Source organism: Chlorocebus sabaeus, chromosome 8 (assembly GCF_047675955.1).
Source record: "Chlorocebus sabaeus isolate Y175 chromosome 8, mChlSab1.0.hap1, whole genome shotgun sequence".
NCBI classification, from domain to species: domain Eukaryota; kingdom Metazoa; phylum Chordata; class Mammalia; order Primates; family Cercopithecidae; genus Chlorocebus; species Chlorocebus sabaeus.
In genome coordinates this window covers 9,032,711-9,045,164 of record NC_132911.1, presented here as the reverse complement: position 1 = coordinate 9,045,164, position 12,454 = coordinate 9,032,711, and the positions used below count along the sequence as shown (strand labels likewise).

The following is a 12,454-nucleotide window of genomic DNA, read 5'->3' as shown; positions in this document are numbered from 1 at the left end:
GAAGCAGCCTGAGGCCCGCACTGGAAACAGATGCTGGTGCCATGCTGCTTCTTGTACAGCCTGCAAAATCATGAACCAAATGAACTTTTTTCCTTTAAAAGTTACCCAGTCTCAGGCCAGGTGCAGTGACTCACGCCTGTAATCCCAGCACTTTGGAAGGCCGAGGCAGGCGGATCATTTGAGGTCAGGAGTTCAACACCAGCCTGGCCAACATGATGAAACCCCATTTCTACCAAAAATACAAAAATTAGCCAGCCGTGGTGGCAGGTGTCTGTAATTCCTGCTACTCAGGAGGCTGAGGCAAAAAAATTGCTTGAACCCAGGAGGCACAGGTTGCAGTGAGCCAACATCACGCCACTGCACTCCAGACTGAGTGACAGAGTAAGATCCCGCGTCAAAAAAATAAGAAAAAAAAAAAAAGTTACCCAGTCTCAGGCCAGTTACAATGGCTCACACCTATAATCCCAGCACTTTGGGAGCCGGAGGCCAGCAGATTGCTTGAGCCCAGGAGTTTGAGACTAGCCTGGGCAACATGGCAAATACCCATCTCTACAAAAAATACAAAAATTAGCAGGGCGTGATGGTGCATGCCTGGAGTCCCAGCTACTCGGGAGGCTGAGGGAGAAGGATCACCTGAGCCCAGGAGGTCGAGGCTGCGGCAAGCCGTGATCAAGTCACAGCACTTCAGCCTGGGTGACAGACCCTGTCTCAAAAATAAATAAATAAATAAATAAATAAATAAATAAACAAACAAACAAACAAAATTATCTAGTCTCTGGTATCCTTTAAAGCAACACAAACAGACCAAGACACTCCACCAAGGTACATGTGTTATGTCAGTTTGGCCACCTTCAGGGTGTTTCGGTCCAAATTTTAGATCTGCTCGAGTAGCCTTTCTCAACGATGGCTTCCCATGGAAGTCACTGGATTATCATAATGGCATTGGCCTCCCTGTTCTGAGCAGTTTCCATGCACCCAGGCCTGCTCCCAAACACAACGGATTTGGCTTACCGTTGCCGGGAATTGGTCATGTAGAAAGCAGGGTTTTTCTTTACTTTTTTCCAACCACAAAAAAGCTTCCACATAAATCAATTTTAAATCGCAAAGCTTTTCCTTTACTCCATGGCTTTCTCCAGATATGTCTGCCTACTCAGCAGGAGCAAAAGCCAGAAAGCACGCAGGCCCCAAAGAAAGACACCAAGAATAAAACACTACAGAAGATTCACGGGGAAAACATTTACTTTTACAAAGCAAAACCACAAGAAGGATTCTTGCAGGCAGGCTGGCAGCAGCGACACTGTTTCAAGTTATACATTCAATCCATTGTATAAAATCTATTACCTGGTATTTAAGTCATCAACAGATCTATACTTTCCATTTACCTGATTTGGGGGCCAAAAAGGTATGACTTAAAAATATAACAGCTTCCAGAGAACAGAGTTTCGCTCCTACAAGATGGCACAGCATTGTCAGGACGTGATTCTGGAGTAAGACTGACTCAACTGGAATCTCTTATTACGCTGCAGGATGTTGGACAAGCTGCTGACTTCTGCGCGCTTAGGTTTCCACATCTGTAAAATGAGGTAGTGAGTGACACACATGCACAGCACTGAGGCTCCTGTACATGGGAAACTCCCACTGTGAGGGAGTAGTTGTTACTGTGATTCCAATTACACCGGGACAGCGAGCCTTCTTGGCCAGTTGTCCTGTTCAAGAAGGGTTTTCATCTACTCAAACCCCACCCACCAGTTCCCTGATGCCACTGCCACCTCAAGAGAACCAGTGTGTGACTGCCAGTATGTACCCACCCACAAGTCACTACTAGAATAAAGAAGTATGCTCACAGATCACTTGGACAGCTAGTTATTAGATGGGACACAGTGGGAAAAAAAGAGGGAAGAACATGACAACTTCCTGCTGATGGGGCTACCCTTGGCTGCTCTGGGATGAGGGGAGGACTTTCACAATTTATTCTATGCATATCTGTATTTTTCTCCGCCTTGTTGACAACATCATGTATTTCCTTTGTACATTTGCCTTTAAAAATTAAAACAATCACTGATCAGGTCCATCTCGATTAATTTCTATTAATCCTATTAATCCATGCAACTTACTAAGGCGCTGACAAAACAAAATGACTACAGCTGCCGATTATCACCCCTCAGTGAATGAAAATGACAGGGAACCTCAATTGCATTAAGAACACACGTGGAGATTCCAAACCCTTCCTCTCAAGAAGTAAGTCACTCGCTCCTCTCTCTTCCAGATGGCAAGCGGCACTCCAACAAAACCCACATATTTAAAACAAGTGCAGAAGAGTTTATTGTACATCCCTTTCCAAAACAGCTGCTCAAGAGAATGTACTTGTGCAGCAAGAAGGAAATCAGCGCGTGTGTCCAGCTAATGAAATCTTTACGAGCTGAGCACTGCATCGACTCCAACGCTGGGAGTTGCCAGCTGCTGCCTAAATACTATTTTCCAGCATCTTCTGAAGGCTAGTAGTTACTCAAATAGATTTTTAAAAGAAAATGAATGCAAAATATTGTAATTATTAGATTATTATAATTAGACATTCTGTTCTTTCCTGTGAGGTAAGGAACAAAGAGGCTGCGACTATTACAAAGAGCACCAAGTGTCTTCCTCTAGTTACTTACTAACCAACCAGAGGTCACGCCCAGCTGCGGGACAGACGCCCTGCCCTTTGCACTTTCCAAGTCTAGCTCTCACCAGGAGTCTCTGGAGCACATACGAGAGGACTTCTCAGTATCTCATCCACCGCACCAGAGAAGCATAAGAGAATGGACGATCAACGGACCCCTTCACCTTCTCAAATGCCCCAAGTCTGCCTTCTGGACAAGACAGTATTTAACCAAAGTTACACAGTAATATAGAATTACTAGGTTCCCTTTTCCTCTTTCTAGGACTGGTAAGTGAAAATTTACTTTACAAAATTACAGGGGAGAGGAAACTGAAAGAATTTGTTGCTCTTCCCCTAAGCAGACTGAGGTGATCTGTGAAAATGGTTCACTACTCACTTGACCCCGAAAACCCTACACGATCATGAAATCAAGAGGTTTAAATCTTCATGTTCACTTTACAAACACTTGTGAAATTGCCCAGGCCATCAAGGTTGCATATATGAAAAGCCACCAGGTAACTGAAAGATGTCACTTTACAGAAACGGTGTGTATCATTCTGAGGTTACAACGGTAGAGTCGGTAGGTGTGCCCAGGCCAAACAATGGGGCTGGACGCAGGTGAATTTTTGCTGCACATGCTTAAAAATGGCGAAAGTAATGCTGAACTTAAAGGTTTCCATGTAGATTCTCTGGCCATTGAGCATTTCGAGGTAAACAAAGCACCTAAGATGCACCATTGGACTTACAGAGCTCATGGCTGGACTAACCCATACACGGGCTCTCCCAGTCACATCGAGACGATCCTTACTGAAAAGGAACAAATTGTTCCCATATCAGAAGAAGAGGCTGCACTGAAGAAAAAGATATTCCAGAAGAAACTGAAGAAATAAAAACTTATGGCACAGGAATAAATTCAGCATAAAATAAATGCAATCAAAAGTTAAGAAAAATAAAAAATCTGTTTGCAAAATCTACTGCTCAGGGCCCTCTGCTGTAAATCCTCAAAAAAATTAATTTCTGATTATCTACTTGAAGATAATCACTTCACTTTGAAGGCAGTATATGATTTTTAAACCCTGTACACTATGCTTCCTTCTCCTACTGGCCCAAAGATACCTCAACGTGGTCACCATACCTTCCAAAATACACCGTACATCAGTCCATCAACAGTCCCCAAGGTGCTAATCAGCATTCGTCATGATCCATCTTTTTTTATTGTACAAACAGCATAATCCAGAACAAGAATACAGGTTAGCAACTTTAGTCTTCTCAAAAGAAAAACAGAAACACTGATTTACATTTAAAGCCTAACAAATCAATATTAATTTCTGACCCAAGAATGTGATCAGCTGCAATATACACTACTCTGTGGATGTAAAGCAAATGACCTTGTGAAACTCATTTTACAAGGTTCCCAACTTGTATGATGAATGTTACCAAACTGACATAATCATCAATGACCTGTGCTTAGCAACTTTAAAACACCTTTACAAATTATTCCATTTTGAAACCTGAAAAATCTCACAACTGAAATAAACCTGGGAAATTATTTCCTACAATTGGCCAACATATGCATAAATCCTTTGTTTTGATCTTTATAACCGTTTCTAAGATTAATAAAATAGTTACTCTTATTTCTAATTTACAGAATCAGAAACTGAGGTTTAGCTGAGTAAAGTGACGTACTTCATATAATAAATGGTAAATGAAGATCTGTTATGTGTACTATGTCAAAAACAAAGTCCCCTAAAAGAAAACTTAAGCATGACACCAATACTTGGGAAAATATGGTTTCAAATATATTGGTTAACTGGTGTTTTTATTAAAATATTCCTTTATGCAATCTATGTATATATTTTTAAAGTAATTATGTCAAGCGAGATTTTACATCAAATTCTTTTCCTAAACATTATGATACTGCTCCACAGCATTCCTCATCCCCCAAAAATTTTAAGACTACTCAATCACAGGGTGGGAGGCAGAAGAAGTCAGCCCCAGCTACTCTGGGTGTCATGGTGTCACAGCCTTGAGGACTCTCAGAACCCCCCAGCAGTTAGGGCATCTCCCTAGATCTGCAGTATCTTCCTCAAAGAAACCCCCACCCCGCAAAGCCACCAAATCTGAGCAGGGGACCTCCTCTGGCTGTCTTCCTGCTACTTTTAGGTAGTTGGATGCTGGGCAAAGTCTGGTACCCTGGCAGCAAGATGCCCCTGCTAGCAGAGCAACAGAATCCAGCTGTGCCACTGACAGCCACTTTCAGTGTGGCCAATGCTAAGAGAAGGTGGGGAGGAGAGGGCAGTTCCCACGGGGCAAACATGCGTGCACGGGTGACAGGACGCCAATGTCATCTCATCCAAACCTTGTGCTAGGAAGGTGGAGTGTCCACTCTAAAGAGAGAGAAGCTAAGGATCTGGGAACTTGTTCCAAAGCCTGGGACCAGGGCACTATGGAAATGGAGAAAAAGCACCATGTGCCAGGTTGAAGGGATGGAAAACGAGGGCACACCACACTTCTATGGGCTTCGGCATGCAGGTAGGTGCAACAGGCTGTGTAACCTCCCACAGCTACAAAGACTCTTTTCCTGCTCTCCCCTACAGAGAAGCTGTAGATTTGCCAATGTTATGACCTGCATTACGGTATATTTTCATAAACACAAAATGTCCTTATCTTAAGGGTTACCTATACCCAAACTTCAAGGAAACAAACTGCCTTCATTTTTCATTAGTCATACTGACACTGGGTCAAGTACAAAAGAGTTTCAAAACCCATTATGCTAAGAAAAGACCATGAGTGTTACGGGTTCAATTCTTCCTCCCAAAAAGATAGATGAAGTCCTAACCCCCTCCCCCAAAAATTCAAAACATGACCAAATTTGGAAATAGGGTCACTGCAGATGTAATAACTTAAGGTGAGGTCATAATGGAATAGGCAAGGCCCTTAATCCAACATGATTGGTTTCCTTCTAAGGAGAGGAAAATGTGGACATACACGCAGAGGGAAAACACCAGTGACAGCAGAGGTGGATGCTGAGGTCAGACGGCTGCAAGTCAGGAATGGCAAGGGTTGACTGCCACCCCAGAAGCTAGGAAGGGGCATGGAAGAGTCCCGCTCAGAGTCCCAGGGGAGCACTGCCCTGCTCACACCCTGACTGCAGACTTCTAGCCCAGGCTCTGAGAGAATACATTTCTGTTGTTTAAAGCCACCCAGTTCCTGCTATGAAATCCTTTGTGATAGTAGTCCCGGGAGAAAACTCACACAGAGAGCTAATGTCCTGCTCCACCTGAGGCCCTTTCTGAGACGGAAAGCCTGAAGTCTGAGGTCCTTCTCCACTGCAACCCAATAAAAGGGATCCCATCGCGCCTGGGTTACTAACAGAGGCGGGAGATTGCCGCAGCACAGAAAGCAGAGTGCAGGGCCTAGTGACCGGGTGGGAGCCAGGCCTTCCAAACTCCAGGCAGGAGAGGCAAGAACCCACCCCATGGAGAAACAGCTTATCTTAATGAACACTATTAAGGGTAAAATTACTGAAAACTGGCTACAAATACGCATTCCGGTCAAACTCGTCATTTTGCACAAATCGGTCTACTCTAGACAATCAGCTCCGGATGGACCTGCAGCAACCTCAAGGATCAATAATAGTAAGAAACTTCAAAAACTACAAATGGGTCAAAAAACATAAAGTATTAAAAATGAATTATCTCATTAGTCTTATGTGACTTTGGTCATCAAGCAGCTATGAAAGAGCACCACCTGAATTCCAACCAGAAAGAACTTTTCGTACATGCACATCAAGGTTCAAAATAAAGGACATATACGTGTATATATATACACGTATATATACACAGAAAGTTTCTAATTTTACATATGGTAGATAATGTTGACTTTATATATAACTCACAAAAGCAATGGCAAAGCACTTAGGTGCTAAAATATCAAGTGAACTCTTCTTGCCTTTTTTCTTTTTTTTAGAGACAGGGTCTCACTCAGGCACCCAGGCTGGAGGGTAGAGTGCAGTGGCACAATCACAGCTCACTGCAGCCTCGATCTCCCAAGCTCAAATAATCTTCCTGCCTCAGCCTCCCGAGTAGCTGGGACTACAGGCATACACCACCACACCCGGCTAATTTTCTCATATATATATATACACACACACACACACACACACACACACACACACACACACACATATATATATATATTTTTTTTTTTTTTGAGAGATAGGGTTTCCCATATTACCAGGCTGGTCTCAAACTCTCAGCCTTAAGCAATCCTCTCGCAACAGCCTCCCAAAGTGCTGGTATTACAAGTGTGAGCCATCGCACCCAGCCCTCTTCTTTCAATTCATTTTCTGATTGGTTTTGGTTCTGTCTGAGCACTAAAGGAGTACAGTCACCCAAAAAGAACAAGCATCTAGCTAGAAGACCCATTGCAAGGTGGACAGCTGTCACACACATAACTTCCTTTAGGTAACTGTTAACTGACAATTTTCTAGAGGGTAATACTAGACTTTAGCTACTACACATAAAAGACAGATTAAAATAAACCTCTACATACTTTCAGTCACCTAACATTTCAAAGGCAAGAGATTAAAACCACCATCTGAGCCACCAGTCCCTGGGGAATGGCACAAGCAAACCCTCCAGGTTGGCTGAGGCTGTTCTCAAGGTACTGTCAGAATTAAATACTTCCCTGATATGTGTGTGTGTGCACATGTATATTTGCTTATAGTTACATAATATGGTCTTGTTTCTCCTCCCTCAAAACACTAGTTTTTCAGTCCCACCCTTCATCGGAAGCCCAACTCAAGTTTCATCAGGGGACTCCTCCACCTTCCAATGTCCTCACCAACCATCATTCAGTTGCTCTTGGCCCAACTGTCTGGTGTCAACACTGTAGGACTTTCATGCTGTGTCTGTTCATTCAGAAAGATAATGCTCTCCACTATATACAAATTACTTTGCAGGAAACAAAGATGAATCAATACAGAGCCTACCTTAAATGAGTTTACCAAGGGAGAAAACAGATTATAAACAGGATTTTTTTTAAAGTAGCCAGGCAGGCTGGCTCATGCCAGTAATCTCAGTACTTTGGGAGGCCGAGGTAGGGGAATTGCTCAAGCCCAGGAGTTCAAGTCCAGCCTGGGCAACACGGCAAGACCCCATCTCTATAAAAAATAAAAATAGCTGGGCATGGTGACACACACCTGTAGTCCCAGCTATTTGGGAGGCTGAGGTGGGAGAACTGTTTGAGCCTGGGAGGTTGAGGTTGCAGTGAGTTATGAGAAGCACCACTGCACTCCAGCATGGGTGACAGAGCAAGACCCTGTCTCAAAAAAAAATAAAAATTAAAATAATAAAAGTATTAATTAACAAAAGTGCTTTGTCTGGGAAAGTTCAAAGTCAAACGTGATTATCTGGATGGAATGACCAGAACTAGCCTTCACAGAAGAGGTAACAAGAGAGCATAAAGAATGGCTGGAACCTGAACTAAGAACAGGGGAAAAGACTATCCAGCTCAGGTTTCTTAACCATGGCACAAGGAATGTTTGGACTAAAAAATCCCTTGTGGTGAGGGCCTCCCCTTGTATAGTAAGTTTAGTACCACCTTTGGCCTCTACCAACTAGATGCCAGTAGCACCCCTCCAGCTGTGACAACCAGTCTCTAGACATGCCATATACCCTGCAAGGGTGGGGGAAGCAAAATCATCCCTGTTTGAGAACAAGTAAAGGAAACAGCACATGCAAAAGCATGGAGACAAACAGGGCAGGAGTACAGGGCAGGAGAATGATTTGGTTGAAACAGAAAGGTGTCATGACTGGGACCGGCACCATGGCTCATACCTGCAATCCCAGCGCTTTGCAAGGCCAAGGTGGGAGGACTGCTTGGGCCCAGGAGTTCAAGCCCAGCCTGGGCAACACAGCGAGACCCCATCTCCACAGGGGGGAAAAAAAATACAAAACTACAAAAATTAGCCAGCTGTGGTGGCCTGCACCTGTAGCCCCAGCTTCTTGGGAGGCTGAGGCAGGAGGAGCACGTCAGCCCAGGAGTTCAAGGCTGCAGCGCGTTATGATCGTGTTACTGCACTACAGCCTGAGCGACTGAACAAGACCTTGTGTCTAAAACACAAAAATAAGAAAATGCTGTAACAATTCGCTATGAAAGTCAGGGCTAAAACACAATACAGTAATGACATACAGGGTTAGAAGTCTTCTGGAACCACGACACTTCATACGTTTCGTTTCAAAGTTTCGGATGTATTCTATGAATGAAGAGGAACCAAAAAAGGTCTCTGACCTGAGAGTAACAAGTGCACTAAGACTGGTTGATAATGTTGTTTGGAAAGGACGGGAAATGCTGATTAATGTCCGTCTTTGGTGAGGGGATTTTAAAGGGTTGTTGTTTAGAAGTATTTTCTTCATCAACTGAAGAGTGGTGAACGTTTTTCAGTCAAAAGCTTACATATGTATGATATTTCATAATGAAATTTTTTCTTAAAAACGTATATAAACATTTTTAGATTTCTTTGGTGCTAGACAATGTTTTGACTTTTAGACAGACTGTATTTCAGATGACATGCTTGCCTAATTTTATTCTTGAATATGGATAGCCTTTTTATACAAGCATATATCAACCTATAACTAGATTACAACGTGACTATAGTTTGCTCCTGGTTCCACTCACAATGAGAACAATTATTTAATAGGCACATATTTGTAACTGCTTTAACATTGTTAGATCTTTATTTGGAGAATTTATTCATCCTTTGAACACATAAGGCTTGTTTTGTACATTTATATATGTGGAAAGAGGAATAGATAAGTTATACAAACGAGGAAAATTTAGCAAGGAAGAACCTCATCAATGCCAAGTCAAATCTTCAACACTGTGGGCCAGGTAGAAAAAGCTGTTAATACCTAACAGTCAGTAAATACTTACTATATGCATCAAGCACTATTCTGAGACTTGGCATGTGTTAATTCTTAACTCAAAACAACCCTATGACATAGTATCTTCTTCCACAAAGCTCTTCCTGATTGATTGATTGATTGATTGATTGATTGATTGATTTTTGAGACAGGGTCTGGTTCTGTTGCCCAGGCTGGAGTGTAGTGGCGAGATCTCAGCTCCCTGCAACCTCCGCCTTCCAGGCTCAAGTCACCCTCCCATCTCAGTCTCAGTCTCACCATGTTGCCCAGGCTGGTCTTGAACTCCCAGACTCAAGTGATCCGCCCGCTTCCCAAAGTGCTGGGAATACAGGCATAAGCCACCACGCCCAGTTTGTTCCTAATCTTTCTAACCAAAATAAACACTATTTACAGTATAGGGTTTTAGAGTAAACACCTTGCCTAAGTTAACTGGTCCGTGGCAGGGCTAGGGACTTGGGCTCCAAAAGGGAGAACCAGGCTGTTGACCTTGCTATAAGGTGGTGGTGAGCTCCCACGACCACAGGTGACATCGTAGGAAGGGGAGTTTGAAAGAGCACTCTTCTGACTTAAAATACCATACAGGTCCTATATTGGAATAATTTCAGGCTTAATGGCACTGGGGTTGTCTTGTTAAACCCTGTTATTACAGGCATCACTGTGGCGCATTAACACCAGGACTTTTTACCTGGTCATGGTCACACTGTGCTGTAGAAGTGCAAGTAGTCAGTTTTAAAGTATTTTTAGGTGACATCTGAGACCGGTCCTCAGCTGGTCAGTGTGGCCAGGACACTGATAGGAGGCATACCTTGAGCTCAGATGGGTCAGCTGTGTGCATATATTAGCCATGGTTTTGTTTTGTAAGTTGGGCAACAGTCCCGGGTGAGGAAGAGAAAAAGATTTTGTTTGTTCGTTCATTTGTTTGTGTGTTTCAAGTTGTAGTAGGGCTAGGAAGAAATAAAAATATCTAGAGTATTTATAAAAAATGTTTTAATTGTGGTAAAGTATACACAACAAAATTTACCATCTTAACCGTTTTCAAGTGTACAGTTCAGTGGCATTAAATACATTCACACTGCATCATCAGTCATTTCTGTAACTTTTTATCTTGTAAAACTGGAAATTTGCACCATATTAACAGTAACTCCACATCTCCCCTCGCCCCAGCCCCTGGCAGCCCCCTTTCTACTCTCTGTCTCTATGAACTTGACTCCTCTAGGGCCCTTTTGTAAGTGGAATCACATAGTGTTTGTCCTTTTGTGGCAGGCTTATTTCAGTTTGCAGAATGTCCTCCAGGTTCATCCATGTTGCAGCATGTGTCAGAATTGCCTTCCTTTTTGAGGCTGAAATATTCCTTTGTACGCATCTCGTATCCATTTTGTTTATTCACTCATGTGTTGATGAAGGCTTAGGTGGCTTCCGCTTTTGGTTACTGTGAATAGTGCTGCTATGAACGTGGCTGTACAAATATCTCCTTGAGAACCTCCTTTCAATTCTTTTGGATATATATACCCAGAATTACAATTGCTGGATCATGGGGTAATTCCATGTTTCATTTTTTGAGGAATCACCATATTGCTTTCCACAGCAGCTGCCCCATTCCACATTCGTATCATCAGTGCCCAAGGGTTCCAATTTCTCCACATACCAGTCAGCACTTGTTATCTTGTGTTTTTCTTTGTTTGTTTTTAGAGACAAGGTCTTGCTCTGCCACGCACACTAGAGTGAAGTGGCACATAACTGCAGCTTCAAAGTCCTGGGCTCAAGTGATTCTCTTCCTTAGCCTCTCGAGTAGATGGGACTACAGGCATGCACCATTACACCTGGCTAGTTTTTTGGGTTTTTTTTTTTTTAAGTTTTTGAAGACATAGGGTCCCACCATGCTGGGCCCGAGCTGGTCTTAAACTCCTGGCCTCAAGTGATCCCTCCACCTCAGTAATCCAAAGTGCTGGGATTACAAGTATGAATCAGCACACCTGGCTTATTTTCCGGATTTTAAAAAATTATTTAAGATTACATCTGTGCTAGTCAAAATAAACTACACTGTGAGGTTAACCAATTCATTTTTTATTTGGTCTTGAAAACAGGTCCTAAGACCTATGCTATTACTATTACTATAAGGCCCCTAAGTATGGTTTTTGGAGAGTCTGACCAAGTGGGCTCATGAAGTGGAAAGGCTCAGGAAGAAGGGTTTAAACACAGTATAAGGGTTATAACATTTGCAGTAGTATGAACTTTTGGAAGCAATGTACATAATAGTGTTTATCTGGAGCATGCTCAGACATGGTTTTATACAACGCCAACAAGTCAAGACTGTCTGTAGTCTGGACAGTAATATCCCCTGGCTACAACAGATGATTCCAGTGTAAGGGCAAGACTCAGCCGGCACCAGATAATATAAGCAAATATAATGAAAAGTGTTAAAACTCTATTAATAAGATCAGCTAGACAAAAAATTATCGCATACATAGTGTATATTTGACCTCTACTACCATACAGAGTCTGTTAAAGGTTTCAGAGTATAGTTTTATTCTAATTATAATTTGCAGTTTAATCTCTCAAGTACAATAGTCTGAGAAGATAATAATTACTTATTAGCCACACAGGTCACAGATTTTGGCTTTTTAAGAAGAAACAAGAGCCCTCATGCAGACCCTGGTACAGTCTCAACTGGTGGAGATACTATGGAAAGGAACTTTTAAATTATTAAATAGCCTCTAAATACATACATATATATACACACACATACACATATATACACATACATACATATACACACACATATTTATATTATTTCATTTATTAGTAACTTAATTTTCAAAAGTCAATTAAGAAGGTCAGAAAATGTAACCTAACACTTGGAACTAACTAAACAGGTATTTTAAGATAGCTG

General features: G+C 42.3%; 1 protein-coding gene and 1 long non-coding RNA gene across 2 annotated transcripts in view; both read right to left on the bottom strand.

Annotated features, from left to right (window-relative positions):
* LOC103215336 (uncharacterized) overlaps positions 1-5,211 on the bottom strand; it is a 64,911-nt gene extending 59,700 nt beyond the window's left edge. Inside the window, exon 1 of the long non-coding RNA XR_005235281.2 lies at positions 1,383-5,211. This is a non-coding gene — a long non-coding RNA (uncharacterized lncRNA). The remainder of the gene's footprint in view (positions 1-1,382) is intronic.
* XKR6 (XK related 6) overlaps positions 1-12,454 on the bottom strand; it is a 294,424-nt gene that overhangs the window by 264,443 nt on the left and 17,527 nt on the right. The window lies entirely within an intron of this gene.